At 39.4% G+C, this 23,446-nt stretch overlaps 1 protein-coding gene and 1 pseudogene across 1 annotated transcript in view; both read left to right on the top strand.

The window, feature by feature from the left end:
* Positions 1 to 23,446, top strand: part of PIP4K2A (phosphatidylinositol-5-phosphate 4-kinase type 2 alpha) — a 150,713-nt gene that overhangs the window by 54,879 nt on the left and 72,388 nt on the right. The gene's annotated exons all lie outside the window — the stretch shown is intronic.
* On the top strand, positions 15,635 to 16,013 carry LOC117019184 (uncharacterized protein C12orf31 homolog; annotated as a pseudogene).

The raw sequence follows: 23,446 nt of genomic DNA, 5'->3' as shown, positions 1-23,446 counted from the left end.
TAAAACCACCATTTATTAGATGAGTACAAGATACCTAGAAGCAAAATGCAAGCAAAACACAGATTGTTAGCATTGATTTAAGTTCTTTCAAGTGAGATGGAAAAATAAAACCTCTGTGAGACTATGAATTATTTTTTAAAGTAAGAATATAGTCAAAAGTCCAAGGAAATCTTAATCTTCCTTTCCTTCTCCCTCTCCTCTTGGTTCTTTCTCCAGCTACATTTGGGGACAAAGATTGTCTTAATTGAGGGACACATCAAGGCCCCAGAGGTGGGTACTTCACGACAAAGTTGCCCACAGAAAACAGCAAAGTTGCTTCTTCCTTGTATCTACTGGAAAGCTGGCTTTCAGATGTAATCCCATTTGTTGTCCTGTTGTTGGGCAATGCCAGGATTATCAGTTTCCTGAGGGAAGGTGATCGTGAAATTAAAAGTTCTACCTGGGTTAGGTATAGTATTAAATATTATGCCCAATTCTAGGTAAGCAAAAAGAGGGAGTTGTGTCCAGGATAGTGGAGTGGAAGCCAAAGCCTGCATAGCATGGTGAGAACCCGGGCTACAGATGCTGCCAGGACCTCTCTGTGTCTCATCTCTGTCTCTGTTGGCACCTCTGCCTCCTCCAGGACAAATTGTGGAAGTTGCCAAATACCTCCATTCTTTATATCTCATCATTCGCAGTGGGGAGGGTCAAGCGTCACGGTCCCCAATCCAACCCTGGAAAGAAGACTCACTGCACCTGCTTGGGGCTGAGCCGAGTTCTAGGCCAAGCAGTTATGGTGGAGACTGGAGAACTCTGGTGGCCAGGGAATAGGGTCACAGTATATAGAATCCTTACTCCTGTGGTACCCAGGTGGGTGTGGGGAGGGATGCGGGTGGTGAGCTGGGCATTCAAAACAGAGGGTTGGTTGTGTATTGAATAATTATGAAGTCTCTTGAATAGAACATAAATTCACTTCTCATGTTAAAGTTAGAGCGCTGTAGTCTACTGAGGATCCATTTTCTGAGATAGACTGTGTGACAGAGTGGCCATGGCAAGGCAGGACCATTTCAGGCTGTAGGTAAAAGCAGAGACTGTGTGGGCAGTCAGGAGCCCTGTGGCTTCGCCAGGCTTTTCCATGAATGCCCTTGGGCCTTGGTTTCTTCATTTATAAAATGAAGGGGCTAGATTAGGTGGCCTGCAGAGTACCCTCCAAATCTAAACCTATTTCTATCTGTAGCATCATTTGTCACATAATGTAATAAATTTACAGTAAGACATATGAAAATAAATTTTAAAATCACTAACTGCTTTATGAGCATATATTGATTGCATTTGTAAATTTGATAAGACTTGATCATATACGATAAAGGCAATTTTTTTTTCAAAATGCAATGTGAATAAAATTATGCTTTTTCCCAGGTCTTTTGCCTATTTCTTGGGTCTGCATATTGCTTTTTTGCTTGATAATTTTCCCCTATATCTCCTTACACTCCACATCACGGTACATGTTTATATAGAATATTAAATATTATTCTCTTTCATCTAGCTACCACTGCTTCTCCTCGATTTCAGCTACACTTTATGTCCACTTTGCATCAGAGAACACAAAACTGAGCCATGTTTAAGCAACTTTGTGTCAATCACTGCAGTCTAGATTCCATTTTCTCACAGGATGAGAAGAAGGTAAATAAATTGGATCCAACAAGTAGCCTGAACCTTAGGCTGTGCCTATAATTGTCTTTTTCAATAGAACTCCATGAAGAGGGCAGGCAAATCCCCAGGCGGGGTCCAGGTCACTGGGAGCCCTGCCTTGTTACACAGCATCAGAATAATCCACTCCCGGGGTCCTTTGTGGGGCAGTGGGTCTCAGCCAGGCTTTCTGCTACAGCTGCTGTCCTTCCAGTGGATTCTGCTGCTCCTTAAATCCTTACATGGAAGCATCATTTCCATGAAGAAGACCTTGTGTTGGTAAACAAGTTGACACTTCTAGGGATGAGTCTCACTTCTCATCCCTCACGACCCCTGTGGGGACAGAGCCAAGAGTGCAGTTACCAGGCTCTCGGCCTCACATAGAAAGGTGCTGGCTCAGGTAGTAAATGGCCATCAACTGTGATTGCATGGCCATCAGCTGTGGCTAGTTGGTTGTCAGCTGTAACCAGTGGGCCATCGGCCACTAATATAACTGCCGTGGCTACGCTAGCAGAAAATGGGGGCTAGCAAGAAGATGATGGCTGGCAAGCGTGGATTGCAGTTAGCACGGCGGAGTGCGGGTTGCAGATTGCAGAGAAGTGGACAGCAGGTTGCAGACAGTGTAGCTCCTGCTTCCTGTGTCTCCAACCCAGCCTCCAGCAAGACTATAGTGGAGTGACTCCCCTACCTATGGCTCCGTGGGTGTTCCTTTTTGGCCTCACCATATCCTGCGTTCTTACGTGGGGAGCGGGAGCAGAGACCCCACAGGCCACCCCGCATGACAACCCCGTAACTGGGAGTCCTCTTCTGCCTGTGGACAGAGCACTTGATTGTTGCTAAGGTTTCTTTTAGTTTTAAAATACCTAGTGCTACCAAGGGAGATACTGAAGGAGTGAATTTCCCAGATGTAATTCCATCATCATCCTTCTATGATTTGTGAGTCTTTATTATGTTAAGCCAAACAAACATTTTCTTTCAATATTCTAGAACTAATAAAAAACCCAGTGAGCTTCATGTAAAGGATTGTTTTAATAAAAGTGGTAATTCAAAACACCTGTTTAACTCGTGGCTTTCAATTCTAATCAAAGCTCTGTTAATCCTTTCCTTGGGGCATCATGATTTTTCTTTTGCTTTCTCTTAAAAAAAAAACAAAAAGACGACACACCCATTTGATTGAAATTTGATTCTTCTTTGTAAAACTGCCCGTTTTAATTATGTTTGAAAATTGAAATACGGCTGGAAGTTGCATAAATTCAGCATAGTAATTTCCTTTACGTGTTCTGTGTGTTCTGAAGGGACTGTGAATTTGTGTAGATGAAGACGTTACATGACCCATTGTTCCTGCTTCTATGAATTAAATACAGCTTTTTAGTTTTGTTGGTGTTCATAAAAAAATCCTTTAATGCTTATTAAAGGGAAGAGATCAGTAAAAAAGATGTTCACTATTAAGCTATGGCTACTTCTTTTTAGTAGCTATAGCAAATAGTCCATTCAGGGATTTAATTAGGAAAACTAGAGGGATTTTGTGTTGTGAAAAAATGTGCTCTAATTTTAAAGAAATTTTAGAGTTGGGTATTCTTCTGTGATGGGCACACTCTGTATTTTTAGAAATTTTAGTCCTGGGGCTATCATCACTTTATTCCCTGATCATTTCCAAGTCACTTTGGACCTCATTAAAATTGGGGGAGTACACTGCATTTTTTTAAAAAAGCATTACGCATTTAGTTCTGACTCTTAAATCTAGTAATTAAGGGAAATACTTTTATTTGGTGTCCCTTAACTAACTAAAATGTAAATTCTCTTAAAACTTCCTTTGATTTCTCCTATGTATAAAGTCAACAGGGCAACCAAGGAGGGTGTTTTTGACAAGCTGAGCTGTGGTTTCTCTGAGCACTTTTTGATTTGCTTACTTTCATGGGAAAGGTTGACAATTATCTAAATGTGTAACAGGTAGTCTTTCTTGTCTTCGTTGGATTATGTGTTATTGGCCTTTTATTGACAAATTTACATGCTTTACTTTTTCCCCCCTGATATCTTTGATTTGGTGGATGTCCTGTATTGAGGATTCTTTTCTTTCCCCTCTCCTGACCACAAATTTGACCATGAGTAATTCTTTTCCTATGAGTATAATCATACTAATTTTATTTTGCTGCCACAGTTGATGATATAGGATCATGATTCTGGCTCTGGCCTTGAAAATATACCTTCCAGCTTAATTGTGTTGTTAGTCACAGCATATCCTCAGGGTGATATTAACAAACATGCTGCTAGCATGTTATTTATTTTTAAACAAGAGCTGGAAATCTGTGAGGATTAAAAAATGTGGATAGGTAGAAGAAAGATTCTTACTTGGGCATAGTACTTCTAACCTTTTAGAAAACTATAACAACTGTTCCAAGGCACCGTGAGTTTTAGACTTTCTCCTTCACTGACCTTCAAGGTCCTGCAGAATTCTTATTAAACAAAAGCCAAAAAATTGTGTCAGAGAATTTCTCATGATTGAATGTAGAATAATAGTACAAAAGTATTTTTTTTCCTTCCCTTCCCTTTTAAAACTGATCCCTATTCACTAGAAGAATGGTGAGAGAGAATTTCTAGATAAAATGTTTATTTTGAAAAAAGTTTAGATGGTATCAAGAGAAAGTAGAAAAACAGAAAGGGGAAGGTAGAGCATGTAAACAAAAATTCCTAAAGAGGTATGGAAAAGGAAATACTTTATTCAAGTGAAACAGTTTGCAAACAGGAGAAATGCAGCCTCTCCTAGAAACCAAAAGTGGGCTCCATGGAGACAAAGGGGAGGCCCTTTTATAGAGAAATTTCCTGCCCAGGTCCTAATTGGTCCAATTTTATGCAAATGAGGTTTCCAAATTCATACAGTTCTGATTGGTCAGTATAGATAGAAATCAGGATACAATTGTGCAGTTCTGATTCGACAGGGCAGGTCTCAATCCATTGGTGAAAAGCTGAAACCAGGGCTTCCCTGTAGGGGTTGACTCAGACACATAAAGCGGGGCATCGTGCAGGAAGCCAAGAGTTCAGTCTTCCTGCTATAAAGAGTACATGGGGAGCCCCTGTCAGCAAATGGCCACTGAACTCTTAATCACTTATAAAGTGTTGGCCCTAAGTTGACCATGGAGAGTCCATCTCACAGATAAATTCCTTCTTGAGGTTCTCATTAAATGATCTTTCTTCTCAGGGTCCATAAGCATGAGGTGTTGTGTTGGACTCTTCCTGTCCCTTTCTTTTGGTTTCATTCTTAATGTAAGTATGGAATACTTTTAAGATCTACTTTAAAGAGAATTGAAGACAGGAAGTCAGGAAAACTGATTCTGTGGAGATGGGAAGAAGGAGTTACTGAAAGAGGCTCTAAGTTTAGGTCACGTTAACCAAAGAACATGGCCATATGGATATAGGAACGTAATAGGGAAATGGAAAGAAGACGTGATTCAAAGAAAAGGAGCAGCATGGTAGAGACATGTGGAGCTCATTTACTATGGTGTTTTCTAAAATCCATACCCCTAATTTTATATCATACAGGGATGTTGTAAAAATATAAAACTAATGTTTTTTATTTTAATTATATTAATTCTTATAATGGAAGAATATGGACGGAAGATGAAACCTGCTTCAAAATGCTGGGTATTATCCAAAATGTAGCCTTCCCGGAGCCCCACTGGGGAGCGTTACTGCAAATTGCACTGTAGGCCTCGGTTCTGAGGACTGTTCAGGAAGAGGGTGATGAGAGAACGAGCCAGCCAAATGGCTGAGCACGAGATCTCCAAAGGGCACGTTCTCGAGAGATGGTGTTCACTTACAGATCCACTGCAGAACTGCCTTCATACTTATTGTCAAATCATCCATTCGAATCACTGTGTGAGTCAGAAAGCTCTGTTTCAAAGAATACTTGAGGCCTTCTTAGTGTGCATCAAGGCTCAATGTTGAGTAAACGCGCTTTATGGGGTGTTTTTGGCATGCTCTTTGTTCCTGCGGTCGCTTTGGTGGCGATGGCCTGAGTTCTGGTCCTGTCTCAGCAGCATGGCTACTGTGACCTCTCAGCCAGTGTGCGTCATGCTGCTTGCCTTGCTCTGTGTTGCTGTTTTGAGCACCACCTGGGTGATTCCACCCAACCACTGAGCAGGACCGCACAAAGAAGAGACGATGTGGCCCATGTGTACGAGGCATGAGAAAGGCTGGTTCTCTTGAGGACAGCAAGTCTGTGAATACAGTCTGTAAAAGGCAGATCAGTCAGTGTGTCATTATGACCGGCAGGTTTGCACAGCCCACAGCAGAGTATATCACCCTGAGTGGCAGCAGTTCTGATTCTGGTTTTGACATTGAATTTGCTTCTCTTTGTGCATTTCCTATTTTCAGTGTTGACTTCACTGTTCTAGTCTCAAAAGCTCAAAACCTGTCACCCTTCCCAGGTCCTCCTGTGCCCCTCCCCTCGGTGTACCAGAAACCACATCCTGTGCCCCCAGCTCACTGCCTCCCACCTGCCCTGTGATCCTGGCCTCCAGGCTTCCTCCTTGCTCCAAATTCCTTTCCACACAGTAAGGAGCTAAGTCCCTAGACTGTCCTCGTCTCATAACCCCCGGCACAAAACCTTCCATGACTCCTTCTTGCCCACAGAACAGAAACGGGCCTTCTCAGCCTGGTCCTTAAAGTCCTGTCAGTTTGGTCCCTTGAAATCCTTCACTGTCATTTCCCATATCAGTGACACGCTCTCTTCTGCAAACACCATTTCTTTGCTTCCTTCAAGTTCTGGCTCCAGTATCTCTTCATACGAACTCAAGGAATGACAATTTCTTCCTTTTCGATGCTATTACATGCTGGTAGCACTTTTAAAAAAACTGATAGACCTTATATTTTAGAGAAGTTTTAGGCTCAGAACAAAATTCAGGGAAAAGTACAGCGTTCTCACACACCCTTCTGCTCCACCCAGCCTCCCCCCCATCAACATCCTGCAGCAGAAGGCACATATGTTGCAATTGTTGAGCCAGCAGTGACACCTCATTACCAACTAGAGTCCGTCGTTTACATAGGGTTCACTCAGTGTTGTACATTTTATGGGCTTTGACAAATGTAGAATGACATGTATCCCCACATTTTAGTAGCACACAGAGTATTTTCACTGCCCTACGAATCTCCTGTGCTCCCCTTATTCATCCCTCTCTCACCCCAAAGCTGCTGTCACTTTTCACTAATCTTACATGTCTGTTTCTGACACTTGGTTTTGACCACCCTACGTCTTCGTCTCCCTTCACTACATTGATCTCTAAAAAATATGGATATTTAGATACATCTTTAAAATCTCAATTAAAGAGCAGTAATTATCTCCTATGGATGGCCTGGGTTTTACACAAATTGGAGATTTTGAGGGACACCCATACCACCATCCACTTTAGAAGTTGCTTTTGGAAAAGAACACTGGAACTTGACATCTCAAGGAGACATTCATCAGCTTATTACAGGTTAATAAGTATTTGGTGAAAGTAGAAGTGATTTTGCAATGTAATAGTTGTGTGTTCTCCTTCCTAATCCATAGATTTAAAAATCTATGCTTCCTTAAGACCTCACCACTCTACTAAATTGAGAGACAGAGACAGAGACAATTGGGCCTTGGAAAAAATACTTAAGTGAATCCTTTAATGCAATCTCCATTTATAATGTGAATAACTACCTCTTATTTAGTTTTCTAATTTCAGACTTTTTCAAGATGCTATTGAATTATAATAAACAAGCGAGTAGATGTCAAACAGGTTAGTATAATATGATACCGCTGCAAAAAGCTAAAGAAAAAAGTTCACAGCCTTCTAAGGTTTTTGAACGGCACTGTTCACAGGTATCTAAATGTTCCCCAAATCTGCAATCACTAAGGAAATGAACATGAGTGGTAAACAAGAAGGACCATAGAAAAGAAAGAAGCTGCACCAGAATAAGATATTACAGCTTCTCATAGAAGGTGTGATGTATGGTTGTCTTAGATTTGCTAATGGCAATGAAGGGAAACGGGCCACTTCTGGAACAAAATCCTGATTTGGTCAAGCCTGTTTCTTCCCATCCTCTCTGGCTGCGCTCTTTGGTCTGGGCTGCAATTGTGGGCAGACGTTGTATAGGTGCTAGGTCCGGTCGCATTGACTCTGGAATGTCAGCTGCAGATTCTCCCCTTAGTTACAGGCTCATCATAATTCTAAGTCAAATGATCATATTTTGACATAACCACATTTTATTCTAAATGAAAGTCAGCAAAGATTGCCTGAGCATCTCTTCTGGAGCACTTCTGCGCGGATATTGACAGCAGTGACAGTGAAGTGCACTCACCAAGTGCCAGGCATGGTTGTAGACTCAGGTCATCCTCACAGCAACATCAGGGCACACGGGCTCAAAACACTGTACACTCCGTTGGTCTACATGTGGACTCTCACTCCCTGATGCCCAGTGGCCCCCATACGGGGGCAAGGATTTGAGAAAACAAAACTATACTCATGTGTTTCATATTTTGTCTCTTTTCTTCAGTGATCAGTTTTATGAAGTGTTTTTAGAGCATAAAGTTACGGGCAGCCTTTGGGCTGGCATCAAGGAATGACAGCCCGTTGAGAAGGAATCGACAAGCACCGTGTCTCTGACCCCTGCCATCCCGGGGTCGTTGCCTGTGTACCTCTCCCCACACCCACTGCCTTGCGTTTTCTTCCTAGACTCTTTGCACCAGGCTCTGAGGAGCACCCAGAAACCCCCACCCACGCTAACTGATGAGGATAACGTTATTTTTCCCCTTTCTTTACTAGCAGATGAGGCAAAGGTGGAATTTATTCATGAGGAATTTTTACTGTGGGTGCCGGGGTAAAATAAAAAGAGCGGAAAACTGTGGACACTTAAAGAAAGGGGATAAGTGTATTTGACACAGACCTTTTTGTGTTTGTTTTATCTAGTTGCCATCTGCCCCGTAAGCACTTTTTCTCTGGTTACTTTAAGTAATTGAACAGGGTTTTTTTTTCTTTTTAAAATTTATGTCCTTTTCATTTATTTATGTGTTTATAAGACAAGAGGCAGGTGAGTGCCATGGCTGAGAGCCCAGGTTCTGGAGTTGCACTGACCAGCTGATCAGAATCATAGGTCGTTGCGTAGAGGGCAATATGACCTTGAGCCAGTCACTAATTGCTCTTAGCTTCAGTGTCCTTATCTGTCAAGGGTTGGGGAGTATAATAGTCTTGTCTCTTTCACAGTGTCCTTAAGATGATGACATAAGAAAGACTAAAGCAATTAACAGATACAGGACACACGGTAAACCTAAATAAATATCAGCCTTGAGAATGTGGTGTTAATTTTTAGAAATGATAAATGAATGCTAGGGATGGAAAGGTGCTGTACAAACAGAAAACCAAAGAATATAAAATATAAATTAAAACTCAACTACCTTATAAAAATCAGGCTCATTTTTTTCCTTTTCTTCATAAAACTTGGTAATGTAACAGTCAAGAATATTTCACTTCCTGTTTCGCTTGTCTTTTTGTCCATAACTTTTATTTTTTTTAAAAATTTATTTATTAATTCAACACTGATCCAGGCACTGAGCGAGGCACCTGGGATGCAAGTTCCTATTTTACCCGAGAAACTTGCTTCTTGCTCATGGAATGGAACAGGTGAGACTCTTATCCCTATGGGATATGAGAGAAATATTCCAGTTAATTCTATGTAAGATGCGTAAGAACTGCAAATTGAGGTAAGACCAAGTTGTTAACTTCAGTAAGCAGGTGTGGATTATTAGGGACAGAAATAATGGTGGATGTACCAGAGTAAAAACACGGTATTCATGTATTTTTTTTTCCTTTTCATTTTGAAATAATTTCAGACACATAAAATTTTGCCAAAAATAATACAAAGAATTCCTGTATACCCTTCACCCAGATGTTAACATCTTACATAACCAAGAGTGCTGTTAATGAAGATCCGAAAATTAACACTGATACGATATTGTTATAGAATCGATAGATCTTTTTCCTTTTTCCCCAGTTGTCTCATTTTTGTCTCCTTTCTGGTGCAGGATCACATGTTGCATTAGTTGTCATGTCTGCTTAGTCTCCTGTAATCTGGACTAGTTTCTCAGTCTTTATATTAATAGGTCTCTCCGGATCTGCACACTTTTGATGAAGAACACAGACTAGTTATGTTGTAGAACGGCTCTCTGTTAGGGTTTGTTTCCTAGTGATTGGATTCCGATTCTACGTTTTTCATCATAATACCAGGTTATTGATTCTGTTTCTGTTTTATGCATCATATCAGAAGACACGTGATGCTGATTTATCCCATTACTGATGTTAACTGATCTGTTGGTTATAGTACTATCAGCTTTCTGCACTGTAAAGTTACTGTTTTTCCCTTTGTTTGATAACAAAGGGAGAGGTGCATGGATGTTGTGTAAACATCCTGTTTCTCACCATACTTTTGCTCGTTAATTTTAGCATCCACTGGTGATTCTTACCTGAAGCAGTTACTTCTGTAGTATTTGCGAGTTGGTGATATTTTTCATTTTTTTCATTCCTCTACATTTATTAGTTGGAATTCTACTATAAAGAATAGCTTATTCTCGTCTACCTACCAACCTATCATCTATCTATTGTCTATCTCTTCCTGCATGAACTCATAAGTTCTTACTCTATGGATTGCAATCTATTATTATTTACAAAAAAAGTTATTGTTAAAAAAATATTTGGAAGAGGAGTTATTATTAAAGCAAAGAATCTCCCTATTGACTGTCAATACCAAGGGCACCGGCACATCATTTGTGTGGTAGTGTGCTGTGGTCTTACTGGGCTGCTTCCTGTGCAGCGTACGTGACTTGACTCCTCACCCACGAGAAGTTGTCATCTTAGTTCCTGCCAACTCCCCTCACCCGTTTCCATCTTACTATTTACTCTTGGAAAAAGAGTAAGGTAATTGATGTGTCCAACTTTGCCTGTGTGCCAGCTTAATTGGCATGGATGACAAAGGAAGGTGAGAGGACTTCAAACCTAGATTCATTGCAGGAATTGAGACATGATGAGTCAGACCTCAAATTTGCACATCCTGTCTGAGCTTTGGGTGGGGATTGTGGTTCCTGAAACCAAGACTTCTATAACACGAGTTTTTTGCTGCTGTTCTTTTTGAGGTTTTTACTATCCTCTAAGGCTCATTCTAATGTTTTGCTGATAATCATACCTTTGCTAATGTCCAAAAACAGAATACTAGGGTTATTGCTGAAGTGAACAATACAACAGTTCTGGAATCTGCTGACCTGGTGGATTCACATTGACAAGATCAAGCAGTTTTCATTGATAAATCTCCATTTCATGTTATAAAGATCATTTCTATCTAGTTATATTTTTATCAGTCATTCTGTATTTATAACATCTTATTAGCAACTATTTATTACTACATTACTATTATTACTATACTATAATATTACTATATTAACTACTAGCAATTATTTATTACTATATTACTATTATTATTATTATACTATAATATTACTATATTAATAGTAATTCTGTATTTTAAAATCTTACTAGCAACATATTATGATTCTGTGTAGCTACAGAGTAGGGCATTTGAAACAATCTTTATAACATCACAATATATAGTAAACACCATCAATACTCTCAATTTTAATGTTTTATGTCATAGGGTTAGAGGAAAGAGTATACACCACATAATTAAACTGTTACCGTGATAATCGGGGCACTGTAAGTCATTAAAATTAGCAATTTGGGTAGAGGAAATGGCATGGTATCATTAACAGCTTCATATCAAACAAGAAGGCCTACATACTCCTTTCATGCTGTGGCCTGTGGTTGGAAACCTACCTTAGCGGGAAAGCTTTTTCAGTCAGGTGGACCTTGCTTACCAAGTACAGGTTATCACTTATACAGTCTAGTCAACTGAAGGGTCAGACTTCTGGGGAGAACATCTGTCTTAATCCATTGCAGCCATTATATCAAAATACCACAGACTGGGTGGCTTATAAATAACAAATTTATTTTTCACAGTTGTGGAGACTGGGAAGGCAAGATGAAGGCACAAGCGTGGTCATGTCTCTGTGAGGACCCTCTTCCTGGTTCATAGGTGGTGCCTTCTCTCTGTGTCATCACATGATGGAAGGGGCCTAGGGATCTCTGTGGGGTCTCTTCCACACACTAATCCCACTCATGAGGGCTCTACCCTCATGACTTAAGTGCCTCCCAAAGACCCACTACTTGATACCATCATCTTTGGGGGTTAAGATTTCAACATATGAATTTTGGGGGAACACGAGCATTCAGACTATAGCAGCATCTAACTGGAAAAGCTTCCATTCTTCACTCTCAAAGATATAAGTGTCTCCTGCATGTGATCAGGGAACATTTCCATCAGGCAGCAGTGACTTGTGCATGGCCAAAGGGTCCTTTCCTACTGCTGAGGGACGGAGATGAATTCAAGTCCTTTGGCCTTTCCTGAGATACATGTGATAACAAGGTACAAAGGCGGGAAAAGAGAGCATGAGAAAAATCATTAACATTGGTAAATAACAAAAATTCAACTGAATAAATGTAAAGCTCTAACTCGCTTTGTTGAATGATTCATGAATCGGGCAGCATCTCATCCAGCAACTAGAAAGGAGCTCAGAGGAGCTGCACAAAATGGAAGGCATTATAAGGCAGAAGGGGGAAGCGATAAGGAAAGAACAGATTACCTCATCTTCCTTTGGGGGATAGAAAGGGCCTATGTGGCAGATGACCTCTATTGTTGCTGACCACAAAATTCCAGATTGACTGGTTAAGACTCCTAGTAAATTCGAAACTGCGTTTAGGTTAGGTGTTAAGTCTTCGTTTGCTAACATAGGGCTTAGAAAGGTGACTCATTTGGGGGCCTGTTGATTCTTTTCAATACAATGAAACAAGAAAATTTTGATTTTCCTCTGCTAGGATTGAAAAATTTCATGATTCCTATGGAATTTCATGCAACAAACCCTTGGTTTTACTATAAACAGGGTTAGCGGTAGAAAAAAAATAAATTGCCAGGGATTAACTTATTCAGAGTTGACAAAACATGAATCTGGAGTTATCTAAATCATGTTTCTAACTGAATATTGAATGATAAACTTTGTTAGGTTCTTTAAATCCTGTTTTCCAAAGGCAAACATGCTTAAAACTCTGAACTTAAGACTCATGCTTTAGTCTTTAAGCAAAGAGGAAAATACATCTGAATGCTAAATTGACTCCTGAAGTAAAAGAGACATTTTGAGAATATTAAAGAAACTATAATAACACACTGTTTAAGATCTGCCTCGTTTACCTGATAAGGAGATCTGCATCATAATACCTCAGACCTGACCTTGGAGGGACCCTGTAGGGTAGTTCTCTGTTGTTCCTGAGCATTGGGTTTGCAGTGCTTAGACCGGCAGTGGGTCAAGTGCTCACCTGCGGTCGGTCTGCTCTTTACCGTAATGAAAACTATTAGCCTCAAATCATTCAGAAAAAAGATGATTGAAATATAAGGATGTAAGAAAATATTTGAATCTCTTACAACAGCTAAGAGTATCATTCCCTGTCCAACCTTTTAGAAATGTCCAGGTTTAAAATCCAGTGAGAACTGCCTGTTTTAAATCTGGTATGTCGCATCATGTTCATAGCACATGGAGAATGAGAAACTAATTTCCGTTGATCTAATTAGGAATTAAGATTCTCTGTTATCTAATTATCTGGGTTTTGTTTTTGTTTTATCTTCATAGTTGCTAGAATAGGTGGAATGTAGTGGGAGGAGATGGGGAAAGGAGAGAATTATTTATGCAAACTCATGTGTGGAAGTGCTTTTTTTCCTAAAATAATGAAAACAATAGTATTTTTGTTCTTTTGACAGTTTGTGAACTAGTATTTGTGGGTAGGAGATATATAATTGGTATGGCATGCTTTTGAAAATTCACGAATCATGTCATGGTGAGTTTTTTCTTACCAGATGAGAAAAGGGCTTGTATTTTTATTATTTGTAAAACACTTCATTACATTTATTTGTTAGTACATGTGCATCTAAGTAAAGAGTTAAAAATATCCTATTTTCAGCTATGAAAAAGATATTAGTTGAGCTAATGATTATTTTTTAAACTACACCTGTGTCCTTTACATCAAAATACAAAGTAAATTCCAATCTGAACGAAAAAGTGATTTTCTGCATTTCAGTGTAATGGAAATGTGGGTATGCTAAAACCTAAACTGAAATCTAAGTTGAGCGTATCTTCAACTTTGGGAAACTTTTGCAGTGACAAAAGAAAGTTATGTAAAAAATGTAGTCTGGTATGTCTTAGAAACAGTCTCCTATTGTTCTGAATAAAATAGCTTTAGACTATTGTTTGCTCAACAATTATTTCTTTTTTAGACAAAACTTGAGTCTCCTGTTGGATTTCATTTATTAGCATAATGCATTTACACATGCTTGAAATAGTGTATTGGCTAAAGAATGTAACTCACTGGGAAAACATGACTAATTCAGCATATTAGATGGAAAAGCTCAAAAAGCAAGCTTAAAAAAGCTCAAAAGCAAGTTATTGTGAACTTTTTGAACAGACTATATTTAAGAAATGGGGGTGAGGAGAAATTAACTTAGAAGGTTACAATTTAGTTACTTAGATACCAAAAAGTGCTGTTTATCCCTTGCAATCATTTGATATAAATTTGTATCCCAAATTTTCAAAGTTTTTGCAAACTCCTCGCATGCTTTACCTGGTTTTACCAGGCCCATCCTCCCACAAACCCACTCAGGGGACTCACCTGGACCCCTGCTTCCTTGTAAGATTCAGGGTCACAGCGGTGGCTGTAATGTCATCTCTTTCCGTGGGGCACCCTGTTCAGGCTCTAGAGTCCAGTTTCAGAAATGTGTATGCGAGGTTGGCACAAGTATAGGGCTTAGCGTAGAGGAATCTAATTCTCCCTTCTCTCCTCATGATCTAAAAGAGGCCATTTACGTTCTCTGCTGACTTATTTCACTTTATTTCTCATCTGTTCAATGAGAATAATCCTATGTCATTATTATGAGAGAAAAGCAGGTGGCACATATGAAAGTGTTTTTCAACAGTTTTAAAGTGAGACGTTGCTATATCTAAGTGTGCATGCTGTGTAGTATGCCTGCCTCTGGCCAGCACGAATAAAACACGAGGGAGTTTCTTCCTCAGTGGTGCCTACTAAATGCTCAGAACATGCAGAGGGCCCGCTGGCTCAGTGGCCGGGAGCAGAGAATACTGTCAAAAATACGTGGGGACTTTTGATCCTCCAAAACATACAGCCAAATGCCCTTTTCCACCCACCCTCCCGCAGGGATAGGAGATGGATAAAGATATGAATATTTTGAAAACTCTCCCATGGAACAATAGATACCCAATATTTTTAATCACACATCATGTGTGTGAAATATAAACATGCTAACATGTACTTATTTATACATTAGGTTCATTGGCAAATATCAGTGTTATGTGCATTTTGCAGAATATCTAAAAAGTTAAAATGGTGATATTAAATTTTTAAAATAATTTCAACAATATGAAAAATATTTTGCCCTCATTAAAATGATTGATTTTTAGTGAGACCAGTTTTTGAAAATTTTTTTTAATGCTGATTTTTTTTTTAAGCCTACCTCTAAGGTTCTGTATATTTTGATTCTTGGTATTAATGGCTTTCCTTGCTGAAAAGAACCCTCACAAAGATTTATAAATACAAATAGAAGAACTGTATCACTGGACAATTTTGCTAAATCATCCTAGTCCTTGTGTCAGCCCATCTTGTCAGTTTTAGTTGACTTGACAGAGCTTTTAGTTGACTTTTAGATGTTAAATTTCATTTTTCCTGAAAATTTCTAAACATATTAGAAGGTATTGTATTTTGTTTTTATAGTTTTAACAAATGGGTGCAAGGACTTCTCGTGGCTCTGAGCATGTTGAGTGAGTGTGAGCTTTTTCAGATAAAATATGGGTGAAAGTTTATCGAGTAAATGGTAAAGGAAGATGTTGAAAAGAAAAAAAACAATGCCCCAAAGGAGCTTCGGAGACTTAAAAGTATTCTTTAAAAAGATAGTGATGTTTTAATGAAAGATGTTCAAGAGATAGCAACTGTGGAGGTCCCCAAACATTGTGAAAATAAATCCCAATGGGTGGTGAAAGATGAAAAAGATGACATGAAAATGGAGACTGATATTAAGAGAAACAAAAAGAGTCTTCTAGAGCAACATGGACACTACTCCATATGGATGAACCAGAGGCAAAGAAAAAGGCTGAAAGAAAGCAAGAGAAAGGGAAGGGGAAAAGCAAAACAAAAGCAGTGAAGACATTGAAGGGTCTGGCCTGGTAGACTCTTAAAAACCTGAAAAATGGCACATGGGACAGATCTGTGATTAGAATTTGTACACAGACTTCAGCTTCCACCAAATGAAAACTTTGTTTCCACATTTTAACTTGGCCTTTTTCTTCAATTCAAACATAACATAGCTCCTCAAATTTATTTTGAGAACTTGAATAAAACATTTTCTTTGATGAATGAACGCTATACTGATATTTTAATTGGATGTTGTCCAATTTGCAGCATCCAAATTCAGAATTCTGTCAAGTATTGATGTGGTTGTGATTGTTTGATCTTCGTAAAGAGTAATTATTACACTGACAAATTTTAGCTAACTCTAGATTTAAAGAAAACTATTGTGTTATTTTAAAAGATAATGTCAATGGATCTTATAAGCAGTACTTTTTGGAGTTTTGATTTTGTATAATTCAGAATAAAAGGTATCTCAAATAAATAAATAAATAAATAAATAAATAAATAAATAAATAAATAAATAAAAGTTTAATAGATGGGTTCAAAGCTCCTTAACAAATGGGCTCAAAACTCTCTGGAAAGATTTCTAATAAGCTACAAGATTCTATTTCCAAGTGTGTTGGTGTGCTGATATAAGAGTTTTCATAGGTGACAAAGTTACATTGTTTTTGGCCACAAGATCACAAAACAGTGGAAACATTTCGAAACATCTGTTTTTAGAATCCTCTGTTTTCAAAGCTCTAGTTTCTCTTGAAAAGCAGTTATTTTCTTAGTCGATGCTGAGTCTCATCACCTTTACTTTGAAAGGAAGCTTAAAGTGCATTGATTTCTTCGCTGCTAAATAGCACACTACTGACAGGCACCTCTGACCCCTGTAAAGGTCCACCAATTGGGAACACTTGTCTTTTTGCAAAGGAAAAGCACATGACTCATCTTTCAAATTCCACAAATTTTGAAAGTGCTTGGGCTCTGTTTCCCTCCCAACCACACAGAGTAGCTCTTTGTTTTTTGTTTTTTATTTTTGAATTTATTTTTAATTATAGTTGACATACAACATACACTATTATATTAGTTTCAGGTGTACAACACAGTGATTCAACATTTATATACCTTACAAAGCGATCACCACGGTAAGTCTAGTAATTATCTGTCAGCATAAATATATTATTGACTGTATTCCCTATCCTATAAATTACATCCCTGTGATTTATTTTGTAACTGGAAGTTCGTACTTCATAGTCCCCTACCCCTTTCCTGCCCAACCCCCACCCTAGTTCTCTGAATGTGTGGAATATAATTTACCAGAAGCAGAATGATGTTAGAAACATCTTCACTTAGATGCAACCATAAAGCAAATTTCCCAGGTTGTGCAATTTGTTCTAAACCTTGAGTCTTCAAATACTGATCAGTATTTTCTATGTATCTGCCAATAGTATTTGCTGACAAAGGAATTCATTTGAATTTGGTGCCATATTGGCTTTCATGTACTTACGGCCATTTTTTTCTTGGTAAGAATCATGCGCGGTGTGTGGTTTTTAGTATATTGCTTTAACTTAGAAAGAAACTACTGTACATTAATCATTAAATTAGTAAAATTTTGTGAAGTGCTGAATTTGGTAGTTTAGTATTACATGATGTTAAACATCATTGACAAACTGTAGACGTTTGTGTTCCCGTAGGGTGCTTAGTTTTTAAATGACTTGCGCATTTGCCAGCTCCATACTGTCATCAGCTAATACCTGAAGGCACAGCATACCCTTAACTGATATGTGAGTATCTGATAGTCAAAATGGATGGGAGCCTACATTTTAAATAGTCTTCGCAATAACTCCAGTTGTTTTCGAACTGTTCCTGTCAGATCCGATTAAATCATCAGTGCTCTGACCTGGTAATATGGACAATAAGGGACCGCACCAGGAGCTCAGCCCTCTGTTAGCTCTGCCATATTCTTGTTCACTCGTGCTTGTGTTTTTAGTGTTAGCTTCAGTCGGTTTCTCTTCAGGCGTCCTTTTAAACACGTGTCTGGTCTGTGAGTGTTAATTAAAACCAGATGTCAAAGCCAGATGGTTTGTTCCGTAAATCCACTCAGCGGGGCACAAGTAAACTGCAGTCCTTTGCAATAGCCTGGATGTGGACGAAGGCATGGTGCTCCACCGCCACCCCTCCAGGCTGTGGGGTTCTGCTGTTTCTTCAGGTTGTCTCCCTTACAATATACAGCTCATGACTTGAACATGTAGACCGATGAGGCCATGTGTCAAACTGTATAATAAATTTTGCCAAGGTTAATTTTCTTAGATATACAATAAATAGAAATAGAAATTCTACCATCTCGTTGCTAGCGAGCATGCACCCTGTGTTGGGGACCATTGCGGGCAGAGTCCTGTGATGTGTCCTCTGAGCTAGATGCTTCATGAGTGCTTTAATTTTCCCTTCATTATTATATATATAATTTCCCCTGATATTTACCCCTTTATTTCTGCATAATAGGCTTATACTGTTCTTTATGAATTTGTCAGTTATAGGTATAATCGGTGGACTTTCTGCCATGACAGATGATGCTATACCTCTCCTACACCTTTTCATTTCTCCTCTTATTCCTCCTTTTGGTTAACATAATACATAGCCTCAGGTTAAAGTAATAGTCAATATTCACCTTAGTGTGTCTCAGTGATTTTGAGTACTTTGTGAAGTACTGAATTTGGTAATTTAGTATTGTGCGATATTAAATATCACTGAAAAAATTATAGATTTGTTGCAGCCCTTCTCGTTCGTGTTAGAGGCTTTTCTCATGTGTCTGATGGTTTGTTGTTAATCATTGAAATTCCAGAAGGAACCACTGGAAAGCAGAATGAACATCCTGGGACCCAGGGTGGTGATGCTTGCTGATGCCGTGGGTTTTTACCAGAGGGTGGGTGGGTCGTTGCCCACTGCTGGAGTTTTTTCTGGGGCCTGTTCTCCTGAGAGGAATCTGCAGTGTCCCCTCAGGGAGTGGCCACGGGCTGCAGGTGTGACTGCAGCAGAGCAGAGGGTAGGGCCTGAGGGCCCCTGGGTGAGGGCCCCGGGCTGAGAGCGGAGATTTCCATGCCTCCTGTGCCCAGCCGAGCCCTGCTCTGTGCCCGGTGTTAACTCTGAAGCCTCCTGGGTTCAGTTCCCTAAAGAATCAATCCCTCGTCTTCCGTGGGGTGCGGTGGTTGGCAACAGGCAATGCACTTTCTGCTCCCTGAACTCCAGGCACTTGTTCTGCATCTGTGACAGCAAATTGGCCTCGGCATTTAGGTGGCATGGCAGCTTTCTCTCCTCTTCTGTCACTTAACAATCCTCCATTTTTTCCTCTTTTAAATGTCTCCTCTTCTGTTGTCTGCTAACTTCCTTTACTGTCATTTTCACAGTGTTTCTCGAAGGGAAGGAGATAAAAATGCGCGGTCCATTCATCACCTAAGCTGGGAATCCAGGAAAGCTGTATAAACTGCCGAATGGTAACCTTCCTCATACTGTTCTTTCTGGTGCAGTGAAACAAGCTGCCCCCTCTGTCCTTTTCATGGAAAGAAAAACAAAAGTCCAACCCTAACCGAATCAGGAATTCAGTGCTTCCCTTCTGGAATGTTAATATGGGTCCCAACTGGGAAGTTTGCTGAAGACATCATTTTATTTTAAATACTGAACTATACGTGCCCATTCACGTTTTCGTCATGTTCCAGGTTTTATGGATCTCATGTGAGTAATTGGTTTTCTAAATGCTTGGCCGTCTCTCATCACTTTTTCAGCAGATGAGGTCCTCTGGTTATGCCGGTGAGACAGCCATCTTACATAGCAACTCCTCTCCATCTTCTCCATAGACAGTCAGGACCCCAGCCGTAGGGGACCCCTCTGCCTGGAGTTCAGGGAGCAGAAAGTGCATTGCCTGTTGGACCTACTGCCATAATTGCTGTCAACGTGGTATCTTCCACTGCCTTCTGGGGGGTTTTCTCTCACAGTCCACTTGGGGCACTTTACTTTTAGGGTGTCTTCATCGCTGGACAAATACACAGAGACATCAGGAAGTGTTAAAATATTTTGGTGTGATAGGTATCTGGCTAGAAAAAGTAAAATATGTTCATTGGAAACTTTCAAGATCGGTATCTTGGAGTGTTGTGTCATTGCTAGCATTCATGCCGTCCTCCCCAGACCAAAGGAATTTATATTCATTTGACCTCTATGAAGTATTTGAGTGTTATATTTGGATGTCTTCAATCCCAGGTGTTAGAAACCTAACTCCCACTAGCCTGAAAGGTTGATTGGTTTGTGTATCTAGGAAGAATGGCATGGGGTAGGCTGGTCTCAAGATGCACTGGGACCAGAGAGTCAAAAGACATCATTTCCACGTGGCTCTTGTCCCTCTTACCATGACTTTCGTGTCTCAGGCTCGATGCCCTTCTGGAAACAGGCTGAAGACATGGAGACAGGCAGCTGGAGGCATAGCATCTCACTTTAGCATCCCTCCTATGTGTGTATGTCAATTGCAATGAAGGACCAAGATCATGCAATGTCCTTGATTATAATATTGGAACTGTGGCTTCTTACCCTATCTTTGTCCCTGCCCTCCTACACCCATAGAAATAAAACACTTTGTGAGGTCATCTGTGTCTTCTAGAATTAACAGAATCTCTGTGGGGAGTTATTTTTTGGATTCACTGGTATTTGCCTCCCATGTGCCAGTCACTGGAGCCCAGTGGTGGCTGCAACCCTGGAACGAGCAGTCATTTAGGCTAAAGATTATCGAGAGTGGTGGGACCTGTGCCCAACTAGAGGTGTATTCCCACTGGTGCTCAGCACCAAATGAGTGAATCTAGGCTGGATGCCAGATCGTCTACTTTTTCAAAGAAGCCTGAAATCAAAATCTGTATGTAAATTTTCTCAAGTCTGAAAAAAATTGGTAATTAATTCAAGCATTTTCTAAATCACTGTCTGGGCCAAACAATACATCATTTGCAATCCCTTATCTTCTCGAACTCATTTGAAAAAGTATAAAGCGAGATCAAGAAAGCTGGAGCGATGTCCTCAAGGATAGGCAGGGATGAAGTGGCAGAACTGGCTTTGTCATAGGTCTCCTGACGCCAAGCCTGGGGGACTTAAAAATGAACCACATTCACATTTAAATCTTGTTTTTCTTGGCAAAATTTTTCCTGAATTTTTAAAAGCTGGTTTTACTCTGTTATAGCAAAATTTTGGCTTTATTTCAAGTCTCATGTCAAATTCTTTGGTTCATGGAAGGTAAAATTTTAACATGACTTCATTCTTTTGGGTGAAGTTGGCAGTGGGCCAGCCAGTGAGGAACACCCTTCGGAAGTCTGATTGAGCTTGCAGATACCACGTTGACAGATGGCCTATGATAGGGTTTGTCTCTGTCATAAATTAAGTAAGATTCTAAGCAAGAGTTTAAATATTTCTGATGACATTTTAATTGTAGTCAAGTAGTCATTAATCAAAAGATTGACTTAATGATCCTTGTTCAACAGGAAAATCCCCTTAAGTGTAATAATTTGGGCTTTTTGGTTTAATAGATGCTGGAATGACAGACCTTTGTGCCTTAATTCATTTCACATCTCTACTGTGCTTTGCTCTCAGAACATTTTTATCTGGCTCGTCAAAATAAAGCATTTATTTTCTAGACGTCTGAAGGTAGCTCACATTTCAAAAGAAGGCTTTAATTAAAATGTACTTGTATCTTTGATTTTGTATTATCTGAAAAAACAAAGATGTGAACTTTTAAAAAGTGATCTTAGAAAATGAATAGTGATGGAGCAGCTGTAGAAAATTGAGCTCTTGCCTCAAGACCAGTAAAAATCCATTTTACAAACATCAACTGCCTGTTTTTCCTACCTCTATAGTTGACTCTAATTTGCTCTGCCTGCCCCTTCAAAGCCTGAGAACTTTAACATTGCTATTTGATTTGCAGCATAAGTTGAGAGCCACACCATTCCAAGTGAGGGCTTCGCGATTGAATCATATTGAGACTTCAATTTTTTACATTTGTAATTATTTCAATCTATATGCATTACAAGATTATATGCATTACATGATTGTAATATGCATTACAAGATTATTACAAGATTATTTCAAAATGATAGATGATGTTCAAGTCAATTTTTTACAAACATGGAATAAGAAATTACAAATAGGTATCAAAATCATTGTAAAAATCAATCAGGTTAAAAAAACTTCAGGTAATCTTTCCCCTACCCTACCCCCACTCCTCCAAATTTGTTAAGAAAGATAGTAGAAAAAAGTAAGAGAATATGATGCTTTTATTATGTTCTTTGCTCTAAGGACATTATGGTTGCTATCTCCAATAAAATATGAACTTTGTTATAAATTCACGGCGCTATTCCCACTTACAAAGGTAGTACAAGAATTTTTCACACGTCTGTTGCCAGGTATTCGAAAGGGGTGGTCGTAGTTATTGCACCCAGTTTGGACAGTTCTGTGTACACCAGGAAGTCTACCTGATCTATTCAAGTTTCTTATTATAACCCTTAAGTTGTTATGTCTCTGTTTCCTGCTCCTCTCAGGCTCCCACTCCCTACCCTCTCCCAAAACAGTGCAGATGGCTCTGGGGAAGAGCATGGAGAAGGATATGTACAATCTTGAGGATCTTTTCTAGCTCACACTAGAGAAAATATTTTCTTAGGAATGCACTGGAGGTCATTTTGTAGACCTCTGGGGAGAACTAGTCAAAGTTCCGATGCACAGTTAAATGGGCCCTGCTGTTTGTGGGACAGTGACAGGTGTCAGAACCTCCAGCTGTGATTCCATTCAGTAGCTCTGGGAATACCTGCAGCTTTCATCTACCGTGTTTCCCTGAAAATAAGACCTAGCCGGACAATCAGCTCTAATGCGTCTTTTGGAGCAAAAAATAATATAAGATCCAGTATTATATTGTATTTATTATATATATTATGTTATGTTATATTACGTTATATTATGTTATATTATGTTTAAGATCCAGTCTTATTTTACTGTAAGATGCATTAGAGCTGATTGTCCGGCTAAGTCTTATTTTGGGGGAAAAATGGTAGTAGGAGTTAATTTTAATTTTCTAATCTTTCACTTCCAGAAGCCAATGAACCCTAGGGCAGAAATGTTCAAAGTAAATAATTTGGTGTGAGGAATCCTATGCTTATCAACCATAGAATCCACAAAGGAATTTTGCTTTTAGGGTGAGTCCAGTAAGTGGAAAGTGTCTCTTTTCAGGCACTGATAAGAAGAGATATGGAGGGGGAAAAGAGATTGTTAACAGCAACGGTAAATTGGTATTTGTGTGTGTGTGTGTGTGTGTGTGTGTGTGTGTGTGCGTGTGTGTGGTCAGAATCCTTTCTTAGAAACCAGAAGCAACTGAAAAACTTGTAATGTTTGAGAAATCTGGTATGACATATTTGTTATTTGATTTCCCTAAGAAATTAATTAGAGTTAAAACAGGACCCCAAATAATAGTC

This window comes from Rhinolophus ferrumequinum, assembly GCF_004115265.2.
Source record: "Rhinolophus ferrumequinum isolate MPI-CBG mRhiFer1 chromosome 5 unlocalized genomic scaffold, mRhiFer1_v1.p scaffold_110_arrow_ctg1, whole genome shotgun sequence".
Taxonomy (NCBI): Eukaryota; Metazoa; Chordata; class Mammalia; order Chiroptera; family Rhinolophidae; genus Rhinolophus; species Rhinolophus ferrumequinum.
This window is presented reverse-complemented; position numbering and strand designations above follow the sequence as displayed.